The sequence below is a fragment of the Taudactylus pleione genome, unplaced genomic scaffold, assembly GCF_031769625.1.
Source record: "Taudactylus pleione unplaced genomic scaffold, aTauple2 ptg000397bl, whole genome shotgun sequence".
NCBI lineage: Eukaryota > Metazoa > Chordata > Amphibia > Anura > Myobatrachidae > Taudactylus > Taudactylus pleione.
Genome location: NW_028284799.1, coordinates 567,042 through 580,253, shown reverse-complemented (window position 1 = coordinate 580,253; position 13,212 = coordinate 567,042). Strand labels below are relative to the sequence as shown.

General features: G+C 42.0%; 1 protein-coding gene across 4 annotated transcripts in view; it reads right to left on the bottom strand.

Moving 5' to 3' along the window:
- Nucleotides 1-13,212, bottom strand: part of LOC148506705 (uncharacterized) — a 383,360-nt gene that overhangs the window by 220,674 nt on the left and 149,474 nt on the right. The window lies entirely within an intron of this gene.

Genomic DNA, 13,212 nt, shown 5'->3' with positions numbered 1-13,212 from the left:
TTAGAATGGTCAGCAGTAATTAAGTATCCTGAAAATTGTAATCTATTTCATTAGAATGAGCTGTATAGATTTTGGGTTGGGTACGGGATCCCGGGATGCCAGCACTAAGATTACAGAGAGCGGCATCCTGACCATCAGAATCCTGACCCAACTAGGTAAGTATTCTAACTCTAACCCCTAACCCTAACCCACCCGCAGCCCAACCCTCCCCCATGCAGCCTAATCCTAACCATCCTCCCCCCGCAGTCTAACCCTAACCCTCCACCTGGTGTCTAACCCTAAACTGAACTCTCCCCCTAACTCTACTTACCATCGTGATGCCGGCGGTAAGGATTCTGGTGCCGGAATTCCGACTGCTGTTGGGATTCCGGCGCCGGTATTCTGAGCACCGGCATCCCGACGGTAGGTAGAGTAGAGTAAGCCAGAATTGGAACTACATCCCTAGATTTTATATTCTGTGTAATGGTGTATACTTCCCAACACATAGACATGCAAAATCAGGACAAAATAAGCCTTCACCCATCAATCTGCACAAACTAGAAATATCCACTTTGGGACAAAAACTCCCCCCACCTTCATGTAAACCCAATAGTTTGTGTTTTTTTGTGGAATAAAAATAGTCCTCTTCACATATTTAAGGAATAGTTTTATCCAAGGAATATATCATTATCAGTATTTAAGATTAATAACAGCACACTTTAAATATAATTGAACAGATTATTACAAAGATAAATTGTATTTAATTGCACTCTCTAATTAACAAACATTATTTTAGGAGCACCTTAACGGCCTTAAATATAAAGATATTTGGCCATATTTCAAAAATAAGATGAGCCTTCACACACTTGATATTTTTTACAGAAAATATGCCCTGTTGAAATACAATTTATTCTCCTAATCTCATTTCCCTAGTGCTCTAAAGGGCAAACAAAAAAAAAAGATGTGTTTGCAGTTAGTGAGCAGATTTCCAGCGGTGTAACTTCATCCCAGTCGTCCGGAGGCAAGAAAGATGATAGCGCCACTCCCCCCATGCCGACTGTTACAGACAAATTCCCGCTAACCTGTTACTGCTCACGTTCACCCTTTGATGCAGATCCATGCGATTTTGGACTGCTAATCTGACCCATGCGCAGAGTGATATCTCAGAAAATTATCCATGTGCAGTAGTGTAAAAATTGCACATTCCTTCTTCAATATATGTGACCGCCAGACAATACTCAGAGCATTTTTAATGAGTAACATAAAAATACTAATGGCAATTTAGTGACCTGCCATACACCACTGAAAGCATTTATGTAACCGCCAGATAGTACAGAGAGCATTTTAGTGACCACCATATAATGCAGAGAACATCACAGCAAACATCATATAATGCAAAGGATGTCGCAGTGACTGATATATAATGAGAGAATCAGTTACCGCCATATAATGCAGAGAACATCACAGTGCCTGCCATATAATACAGAGACCATCAGTGCCCACCATATGCAGAAAACATTGCAGTCCCCACCATATAATTTAGAAAAACATTGCAGTGTCCACCATATAATCCAGAGTGTCACAGTGCCCGCCACATGATGCAGAGTGCTGCAGTGCCTTCCATGTAATGCAAAGTATGTCACAGTGACCCCCATATAATGCAGTGTTGCAGTGCTCGCCATATAATGTACCATGTTTTACGCACACAATAAACTTGGTGGTACAGAATTTTTAAAAATGACAAATGTGTGCAGGACATGCTGAGTAGCCTGTAAAATTTCTGAGCATTTTTGGCATTCACCAATAGCATGTAGAAGATTGCAGCAGCTGTAGAATAGTATAATTTGCCATGCCACCAACTGAAGCAATAGGTAGTAACCAAGTGGAATTCCATCCATTATATGCTTCAGTGACTGAAGGAACAGCAACAAGCCATCCAAGCAGAAGGGGGGACAAGTTACCATCTTACTGCAGCACACTGGAGAATACTCTCATTTACTGCAAGCAACTGAAACCATTTGAAATTGTTACCAATGTTAGACACTGCCAGCCTGAGTCAGGTCATACCATTAATTAAACTACTGGAAAAGCAGCTAGAGAAGCTGAAGGAGAAGATCTGTAGAAAACCAAGATTGGGCAATAGGTGGTTCCTCATTTACTTCAAATCTGTTAAAACGAGTATCAAAATATACAGTACAAACAAATACTAAGTACATGACAATTTGCACACAACATAGTACAATTACCAACATAACCCTATACACATGATCTCTGTTTGTTTCCAGGAACTTCTAAAGCTAATATTATGGATTTTAAGCAATACAAGTCAAAGTGTAAATTCCCCTACCTGGCTTCCCAGTTGTCTATTCTCTACACCACAGGTTCTCAAACTCGGTCCTCAGGACCCCAAACAGTGCATGTTTTCCAGGTCTCTTCACAAAATCACAAGTGAAATAATTAGCTCCACCTGTGGATCTTTTAAAATGTGTCCATGAGCAACGAATACACCTATGCACCTGCTGGATGACCTGGAAAATGTGAACTGTGTGGGTTCCTGAGGACCGAGTTTGAGAACCTCTGCTCTACACCTTCCTCCCTGTGGTTCGATATCCCATCCATGGAACACATTGTAATAGAGCAAAAGCAAAGAGCACTGAAGAGTAATATTGGAATGGGGCATTTATATAAACTATGGACAACTGTGCAGTAATTTTTGTTTTTCTTTATAATAAGTGTCTTTCACAGATAAGACTTTGGTGGTGCCAAGAGCCTTACTTAACTTTCACTTGCATCCAGCATGCATTTCTGAATGTAAGCTGTACTGGTGAATACATTAACATTAATGTGATCCAAGTGTCATTCTCGTTAAACAATAACTACAAAAATGGTTTATAATTGCCTGACTCCACATATGTACTTACTCCATAGCAAAGACAAGACATAGCAAAGACAACACAATCTAACCTGCTAAACTTTATACAGTTATTGGTTCTGATACTGTATTCTTAACAAAAATAAAAGGAATTGCTGCCAGATGTCTTTAGTGTGGAGCTGTGTCCTACTGCTGGCAGTCCCAGTAGGATCAGCTCCATCTGTTCAGCATGGTCTGTGCACTCCTGTAAAAACAACTTCTCACTGAGGAACTACATGCACTCGCAGACACTATGGAGCTGATTTAGAGGTGCAATTTTTGTGCAATGTGGATGTTCACATAGTTAATCACTTATTTTCCACTGCATATGTGCAAAAAGTTCAGAAAACCCCTACAACGCATGCGTTACACAGAGTGGAGGTACAAAGGCATTATTGCGATCAGGGCAGATGGTTTCAGAAATAGGCAGGTAAAGTGATGTCTGGTGACTGGGAGGTGGCCTGAAGTGAATGTAAAAAAAAGTCTATCTCATAGATGTGTTATGGGAGTGTAGCGAGTGTGTCAGTGAAAGTGACTGTGTTCTCAGATTCACAGACACAGTGGCCATGTTCAGAATGCACCTGCCATTGGGTTGGTGCACATGTTGATGGTGCACACAATCGCACGCTGATGATGGCATGTTAAGAACCATTGGCGGTGCTACAGCAGGCTAGACAATGAAAGTGGGCGTTTCAGGGCTTGCTCATTCAGACACTGGCTACTGTACCAGGGGAAGGCTAATACTGGCAATTGCATAATATCGCAGCCATGACTCTGGCAGCAGTCACAAGAGCGGACGCAGCAGCGTCCACCTCTGAATCAGGCCCCAAAGCAACAACAGCAATCTTAGTCTCTGCTACACCTGCTGCTCAGTATAGGCAATTGTTTGGCTTTTCCAGGCTGTGAAAACATTAGTGCAGTATCCCTGGGCTTAAACCATTGCAAGGATGTGAGGTATAAGGCACAAGACTTCCCCTGGAAAATGGGTGAGTTATGCAAAAATAGTATCTAGATATATCCCAATGCTGACTCTAATTGGGAATAGTGGTTCCTTGCACAGCACTGCACTTATCATAATGATGTTCCAGCTGAGAGATAGAGAAGCTGCCAAGGACTACCCAGGCTGTTGGAACAATGGCCGCTGCATGCTGCGCAATCTTGAGATGTGTGATTTGGGATGGCCATCAACCAATAGCGTTCCAATGTTTCTCCTCCATCGATGGCAGAGATGTGATGATGTGTTTTTTTTTTGAGCAAACAAGCTTAGCCCTGACCAGCCACTGCACCGCTTAGACATGCCCACATTTCCTGGCCAGCCACATTCATATGATTCATGTTTTTTTATCAATGGTTTCCTCCCATCAATATACAGTACTGATTACACCATTGATAGAGACCACCAATGGTGATCCATTTGATGGCTAGCTCACGTGTGATTAAGACTCGCACAGATTGCTGCTCTGTCTCCATGAAGAGAAGAGGAAATGGATGGGACAGATTTTGCTGCAGTTTCATTGCGCACTATTAACATCACCACCCAGTGACGGTCAGTAAGTGTGTGTTGTGGATGGACGTGGACCAGCAAAGGTAATCTGTGCCCTGTTCTAACAAGGTAGAGGGTGGGGAACCCATCGTGGATTATTTCAGTCCCCTGTTGGATCAGTCCAATCCTATACATGCGTTAATGCTCACTTTATTCAGCACAAACAGTAAAGACAAAATTTAGGTCCATTGAAGCCTATTACAGCCTGTGTATCAATAAAGGGCAAAGTCTTAAACAAGTAATGAAATGTGCCAGTGCTGGTAAATTCAGTCCCACTATAGCACTGTTAACAGAAATTAAAGTCAAAGACAAGTTTCCATTTCCATTTTACACACTTAATCAGTGGAAACACATTTCTAAGCGGGGAAACGTTCAATATCCCAACAGCGGGAATTCCAGCTGTCACGATGCCACTACCGGAATCCCACTTATCGGAATACCAGCACCCCAACCTCCGAATCCCGAAGGTAAATAGCGGGTTTGGAGGGAGGGTTAGACACTAGTGGGGAGGGTTAGGTTTAGGCACCGGGGAGAGAGGTTAGGTTTAGGCATCAGGGAGAGATGGTTAGGGTAGGGGTAGGTTAGGCATACTTACCTCAAGCCATCGGGATGGTAACCTAGTCGGGATGTTGGCATCGGGATTCTGACATCAGGATCCCGAACACCGGCATCCCATACCCAACCCTCTAAGCGCGCATAAACCAATTTAATATAAATCATAAAATGTACAAAAGTAACAAATAACAAAAGACAACTTAAAACATAGACGGGGCTATAACAAACAGTGGGCCTGATTCAGAGCCGGACGCAATCAGCCATTCGCCCGCAGTAGGTACGACCGTCCAAATGTCAAACCAAGCGCTCGCACGTGTGGTCGCTCGTAGCGAGTCTTCCGCCCCATATTTCCCCAACCCCTCCTCTAGCTAACGAGTGTCCGAAATAGCAAGCGCACTACTCGTTTTTTGTTGAAGTGTTCGCTCGCACAAGTACTACCGGAAGTAGGCCTGTCATTTGTCCATTGCCTTGTTTCTCGTTCGGCAAACATCCGTGAATCAATTGGTGCCAATCATTACCTTAATTTACTTAATTGTTGGTCGAATGTTTTCAATCTTGTTTCTATTTTGAATGTCAATGAACTTTATTGTTTGTTTTGTGTTCATTTTGGTGTGTAGTTTCCGTCCGCTTTTAACGGCAAACTTGTTTATTTAAAATCCAAATGCTGTTTGTGCATTTTTTAGGGGGTTTTATTTAGGTTTATAATATTGAAAATTTTTATTTATTTTTTTCCGGATTGTTGCTAACGCATCAAAATGCAGCAAGCCAATCCTAAGTCACAATATATTTTTATGGGTTGTTCACATGACTCACACATTAACCAATAGAATTGTTCATGTTATTTATGAAAGTACATTAGCCAATCAAAATTTAGGGGTCCCTGTAATAAAACTGATTTGTCTTAAAAAAAAAACATTGCCATCATGAGAGCCAGTGCTTTTACACGGCGTAAGCTGCTTGTGCTCACAGATGTTATGGATCGCCGTATAACGGACAGGCCACCCCCTGTCACCAACATGGTCAAGCGTCAGGCGTACGCGGAGGTGCGGCGTCCTACGATATCCAATGGTCCTACGATATCCCATTGTCCGCGCAGGCTGCGGGCAATGGGATATCGTAGGACCATCGGACAATTGGAGCGCCGGTGGTCAGATTTACGGCGCCGGTCCCCACACTTGCTTGTGCATCTTCGGATAAGGATCCGTCGGCGTAAGTGGATATTTGAATGTTTATATATCTATGACAATCTTGTTTTCATTTTTGACTTTGCTAATGTAAATTTGCATTGATGCATGCGCATGTGTGCAGTATGCGTTTTTTTTGCCTAAATGAGACCTTGTTAATGTGGGGTTTTTTTTTTTTTTACTTTTGGGTTAATGTTTTACATTTTAATTGTTTTTTGGAATACATAATTGCTAATATTCCAAACTATACATCATTTAGGTGAGGAGCGGATCCAGAGACGGAGTCCTGCACGACCCCTCTCCCGAACTCCCACCATCTCCTCCCCTGCCCACTCCTCCCAAATTTCTCCATCCTCTCCTGACCTGGACATCCCTATTTCCCCTCCATATCCTGCTCCCCAAATCCAAATAACCCTTCCCTCCCCTGTCCTACCCATCCACATTCTCACACCCTCCCCTGATGCACCCACTCTGGTTTATACTCCCTCCCCTTTTTCCCCCCTGGAAATAAGCCCACCTTATTCAGATGTCCACTGGCCCACTTCATCTGAGGATCTGGGCCAACCTGGCCCTGAAGCTGCAGGTATTTTGTTTTTCATGTGTGCAATTAATGTGTGCAAAGGTACCCTATATGCATACACTGTGGTATCCCTGAATACAATCTAAGGCCAGTCCATTTTTTATTTTTTTTGGTTAAATCATCCTTTGTTTTTTTTGGTTGGGTGCTAATTATTTAAAATTTGCGACTCAAATTTTAACATTAAAATGTATTCATTTTTTTATGAGTTGTTTTTTTGGTGTTATTAAATTTTGCCAATTGTCTGCATTTTTCATAACAAAATAATTTATTAAAAATCCACATATGCCAGAGCCAAATACAAGTTTCATTGTGCTTTTTAAATTTTTGGTCTAAAATCAAAATTCAAATTGTGTAAGGATTATTTTAGATGCCAAAGTGATTGTTCATGTTGTTGTAAGTTGTTTTTTAGTGCCAATTGGTAATTTAGGCAAGTTCATGTAACCACTATATTTGTGTTCAAACTTTAGCATGGTATGTTAACTAATTTTCCTTGAAAATCATACTGTTTTTTTTTTTCTTTAAAATTTTTATTAAAACACAGATTTTCTTTCAACAGACCCAAGGAGGTGGGAGCATCACATTTTGGGCCATATTTTAGCCATGAGGGGCCATTTGGTGCAGCTACTTGTCTCAATGGACCATTTAATTTCTTTTTTGCTGCATTAATATGTTTTTCTTTTTCGTTTTTGTTAATAAAAATTGTTAATAAAAATAGTTATTTTCCAAAAATCTTATTTATTGACTCAAACATTAGCTCACAAGGTCAATCAATGTGTTTGTTTTTTTTTTTTTCTTTTGGGTTTTTGAATTTGCATACAAAAATGCAAACAATGTTCCAGACTAAAAATTTTTTATTTAAAAAAGAAAAAAAAATTAGGGGTTTACCAGAAATTGTAGACATATTTTGTCAGTCCAAAAATTGGGCAAATTGACATTAACTCCATAATGTTTCGCTAGAATACCCTTATGTAGTTAATTAATTGTTAAAAATGTATAAATGCAACTCCCAAAATATGAAAATAAAGAGGAAAAAAGGTTGGGCAAACTATGCCAACATGTTGTTAATTTTTAGGTTAGAAATACAAAAATACCAAACCCCCCCCAAAAAAACACTTGGAAATTATTTTCAAAGGTACTGTCCATTTGTGCAAGGCTTTTGTGGTTTTTTCATGTCAAACAAAATTAAATGTTAAAACAAAATTGTTTAATACACCTTAGCTCACAAACCAAAAAATATACACACAATATTTTGCAAAAGAAAATCAAGAACTTGTTGAAGATGGTGCATGCCAACATGTTGTCCAAAATCAGGTAAGAAACACATTTGTCCAGGTGTAAAGGTCATTTGTGAGTCATTATTGTCACAGGCGATCAATTTCAGGGAGTAAGCAGGTTGTTGTTTGGATTTGGCAAAAAAAAAAAAAAAGGTTAAAAATCAAAACATAGGATAGTTAACACACATAATTTTCCTTATTCCCAATGTCAACAAATGAAAAAAAATTGAAAATCAAATACCTAAAAAAGTGTGTAAATACCTCATCACGTATGGCCCCCCCTGACACTTTCCTCCGACCAACCTCGGGGGGGCCATCCTCAGGCAAGGCATCCTCTGGCTGCATTGGGACACCATGTCATGCTGGGAGGCGGTTTTCTGGAAGCTGAGGCTGCGGGAGGCGAAGGGCCTGAATGTACGACCTCCGCATCCATGGGTCTTGGTCGTTGGCGAGACCTAATCAAAGGTGCGGAATCTAACCCACGAGATGGTGTTCACCAGTGACCCCACCAATCGGGATATGGGCTTGAGCTGTACCTCGTAAGTAGGTCGCGGTCCTTTGACTTGGTGACCAAAGCCTGCGGGAAAAAGGAGAGATGAACACTCGTGGCCCAAAGGGTCGGTGCCAGTAAGGGGCATGTAGGGACACTGTACTTGAGGTACAAGGAAGTGTGCACTGCGGACACACTCTACCGGGTTGCCGGTCAGAAAGAGTGCACCATGGTGGTGGGTAGTAGTACTGGAGCCAGCCAGAGATTATAACGCTGGAGATTTTGGTACGTATAACTACACTCAGGCTGTGATGGTAAAGCACTGGTGAAATGGATAGTATACTGCACACAGGCGGCGGTGGTAACGCACTGGTGGAATGGAGGTATACTGCATACAGGCGAGGTGGTAACGCACTGATGAGATGAATGATATAGCTGCACACAGGCTGGGGTGGTAAAGCACTGGTGAGATGTATGATATAGCTGCACACAGGCTGAGGTGGTAAAGCACTGATGATATAGCGGCACACAGGCTGAGGTGGTAAAGCACTGATGATATAGCGGCACACAGGCTGAGGTGGTTAAGCACTGATGATATAGCTGCACACAAGCTGAGGTGGTTAAGCACTGGTGAAATGGATGATATAGCTGCACACAGGCTGAGGTGGTAAAGCACTGGTGAGATGGACGATATAGCTGCACACAGTCTGAGGTGGTAAAGCACTGGTGAGATAAACGATATAGCTGCACACAGGAATAGATCACTGGAAGCAAGGGAACCTGGAACGAGAGACCACTAGTAACACTAGCAGTGACAATGGTTGTTCAGGCAACTACCTGATACACAGGAGCCGGATATATACCCCTGGAAGCCCACTGATTGGTCCACAGCATCAGCTGACCGGCCAGACTGTCAGGGAAGGAAGGACAGTCAGAAAAAGAAGTGTCATGGCGGCGCACATGACAGGGACTCCGATCCCTGTGCACCAGGCCGCCCGAGACACCAGCATCAGGGAGAATGCTCAGCACCTCCCACGTTGCCGCACCAGCCGCCCGACTGCCCGGGAAGTCAGAGGAAGCCGGCAGGATGGAAAGGGACGGCAGATCCCCGGCTGAACTCTGACAGTACCCCCCGCCTTTCAGGGTGGACACCAGACACCCACCAGGTTTACCAGGAAATGTCTGTGAGATATTGGAGGTTGTTAGATTTGATAAATCAAGAGTCCAAAATCCTCCCTACCTCGAACTCTGTACCTTGAGAAGTTTGCACTTGAGGTAACTTGGGAGCAGAAGTTTGAAAACGATTCAGCACTAGAGGATGCAGCAAAGAAATATGAAAGGTATTGGATATTCTTAGTTGAGGAGGGAGTTCCAACTTATACGCGACTGGGTTGATGACCTTGCGAACACGGTAAGGACCAATGAAGCGTGGGGCTAGCTTCATACTGGGTACTTTCAATCGGATGTTCCTGGAGGATACCCAGACTTTATCTCCAACTCTCAGCAGTGGAACAGCGACACGTCGTCTATCCGCAAATTTTTTGTAGTTCTTAGACGACTGCTTCAGAGAAGAATGAACCCTCTTCCAAATGGTTGCGAAAGACTCCACCAATTTAGAAACTGCAGGGACCTCTACTGTAGGTAAATTTTGAAAATCTGGGACTCAAGGATGTCTCCCAAACACCGTAAAAAAGGGAGTGGCTTTGGAGGAAGTGTGATATTTGAAGTTGTGTGAAAATTCTGCCCAAGGTAATAGATCCAGCCAGTTATCTTGTGAGGAGGAAACAAAGAGTCTTATGAAAGTCTCCAGCTCTTGGTTAACTCTTTCGGTTTGCCCATTAGTTTGTGGATGGTAGGCTGAAGAAAATTTTAACTTGGTTCCACAAGTGCTACATAAGGCTCTCCAAAATTTAGCTACGAATTGAACTCCGCGGTCGGAAATGATCTCTTTAGGAACTCCATGCAACCTGAATATTTCCTTAACAAAGACTCTTGCCAACTGAGGAGCAGAAGGGAGACCCATCAATGGAATAAAGTGTGCCATCTTAGAAAAGCGATCCACCACTACCCATATGGTATTGTATCCTTTGGAGCATGGAAGTTCAGAGATGAAATCCATGGATATATGGGTCCAAGGAGTATTAGGAATGGACAGGGGTCACAGGAGACCTGCTGCCTTCTTGCGGGGAGTCTTATGCTGAGCGCATTTTACACATGAAAGAATAAATTCTCGAATATCCCCTTTCATTGTGGGCCACCAATAGGAACGCTGAAGGAACTTGTAAGTCTTGAGGATACCAGAATGGCCAGCAAACAGAGAGCTATGAGCCCAAGTTAGTAATTTTCCCCGTAGTTCTGGGGTCACAAAAATTTTCCCTGGGGGAGGAGTCAAAATTTGAGTAGAGGCGAAGACTACAGGATCTAAAATTGGTCGGGAACGTTGATGATCCTCTTCCTGAGTGCTGGACAAGAAAGACCGTGAGAGGGCGTCAGCTTTTCTGTTTAGACTGCCAGGACGAAATTGAAGTTTTAAATTAAATCTTGAAAAGAACAAGGACCAACGGGCCTGTCTAGCATTTAGACGGTGAGCCGTTTGGAGGTAGATTAAGTTTTTATGATCCGTGATCACGGTAACTGGAAAGTTGGCTCCTTCCATCAAATGCCGCCTAGGAGGATGTTCAGGTTGGTCGGGGTCGTGGACCATCGCCACTATAATTCGCCCAACATCAATCTGAAATGTTAGACAATGTAGTTATTTTTCCAAAATTTAACAATGAGAAAATATACTTATCTTTTTTACACATTAAGAAGAATCTTACAGGGTTATGCAGTGACATCTTGAAGTAAACCTACAAATTACATTTTTCCATAAAAGAAATGTAAAAATTAACACAAAATAAAGACAGGCTAAGGCTAAAATATAAAGAATGCATTCACTACACAGATGATGTTGTTATTCTAGGTTTTTACAAGAAAATTAAAATGTACACTAAAGCCACAGACAGGAGATGAGCAAAATATACGCAATAGAAGTGACAAAATAACGCTAAATGGTACGCTAAAGCCACAGACAGGAGATGAGCAAAATATACACAAAAGAGGTGACAAAATAACGCTAAATGGTACGCTAAAGCCACAGACAGGAGATGAGCAAAATATACACAATACATTTCGCATTTATTATTGCAAAAAAACCATTTGCAAAAAAATCACAAATTTTATGTACACCTATCTGCATAGTGTGACCCCTTAAATAAACATGAAAAATTAATAAAAATAACAGGGTCTAATGTATGACAAAAAGCACTTACCGCACAAATACGATCACAACAAAATAAACGCGATCCACAACACGAAAGGAAAAAAAAAAAACTAAAAAAGAAAAAGGAAACACGTATTAACATTAAAAAAGAATAAAATATTTGCAAGTTTAAATCGACCAAAAAATCTACCCAAAAAACTTACCTCAACAAAAAAAACAAAAATATGATAGAAAAAAAACGGAAAAATGCGAAAGAAAATAAAAAAACAACAGAAAACTCGCACAAAATCCAACATACTCCGCAACCAACCACTACTCCGAATCAATCTCAAACTCCAACCACTTCAAACAACCCACCCCGAAACAAGGCCACAAAAAAGCCTTAAATAAACCGAACTTTCCCGCTCAAATCAATGACGCACAATAGATGCGCCCGTATAATGCACACGCATCTATAAAAACGTCAAGAGAGCCCACAATGGGTCTGCTGAATTCAAGGATTTAATCATGTCCACTGAACAGCAGCAAAGCCAAAATCCAGGACCTCATAGTAAGTAGCTCCAAAATTAAAGATACCACCCAAAAAAAAAAAAATTGAAAAAATGTTTTTGTCATTTTTTTGTAGGTGGTTAGACTGACAATGAGGAGGCTGCGGAGCCTAGTACCTAGGCCAGGGCCAAACGCAAAAAGACAGCCGCAATTCACAAGAAAGGAGATGGAGGCTTTGGTGCAAAAGTGCATTGATAATCTGGCACAGGCACCCCGAAATATGGTTGCAACCCAGAGATGGAAACTGTGGGAGGAAATAGCCAGTGCTGTCAATGGGGTTGGTGACTTTGTCCGTTCAACCAAAGAGGTCAAACGCCGGTACGTAAATGCTGTAACCTATTTCCAAATTTTTTAAAAATTAGGAAAAAATCTAACCATACACTTTTAAACAACAGATGGAGCGACTTCAAATATCGCCTAAAACAAAAAAATGGCTGATAGGGCTAGGCATGCAGGGGGGACAGGTAGTGGGCCAAACCCTGTGTCATTGGAGCGAACAGATTTGGAGGAGCTGGCACAGGGGTGTGTGCAGGAAGAGGAGGTGTTTGGCGTGTCCAACATGGACACAGACATGCCAGACTTTGCGGCTCCACATGTTGCTGCAGGTAATTTAGTTAAAAATTATTGAAAAACTTGTTTAAGTAAATTTACAAATGTACTAATATTTGTATGATCTCTCTTTTTCACACAGGCACAGAAGAGGACGAGTCTGCTCCAGAACTGAGGTTTGGCCGCAGTAGATCTGCTGGCTCCGCAGGGGAGGAAGCAGTATTTCCGGCTGGGGACCCTGTGGCGGACAATCCAGGGCCATCCACCTCGCAGGCAGTGGCCCTTCTCTCAGATCTCAATGATAAAACGGATAAAAACACAGAGATTCTGATGAGG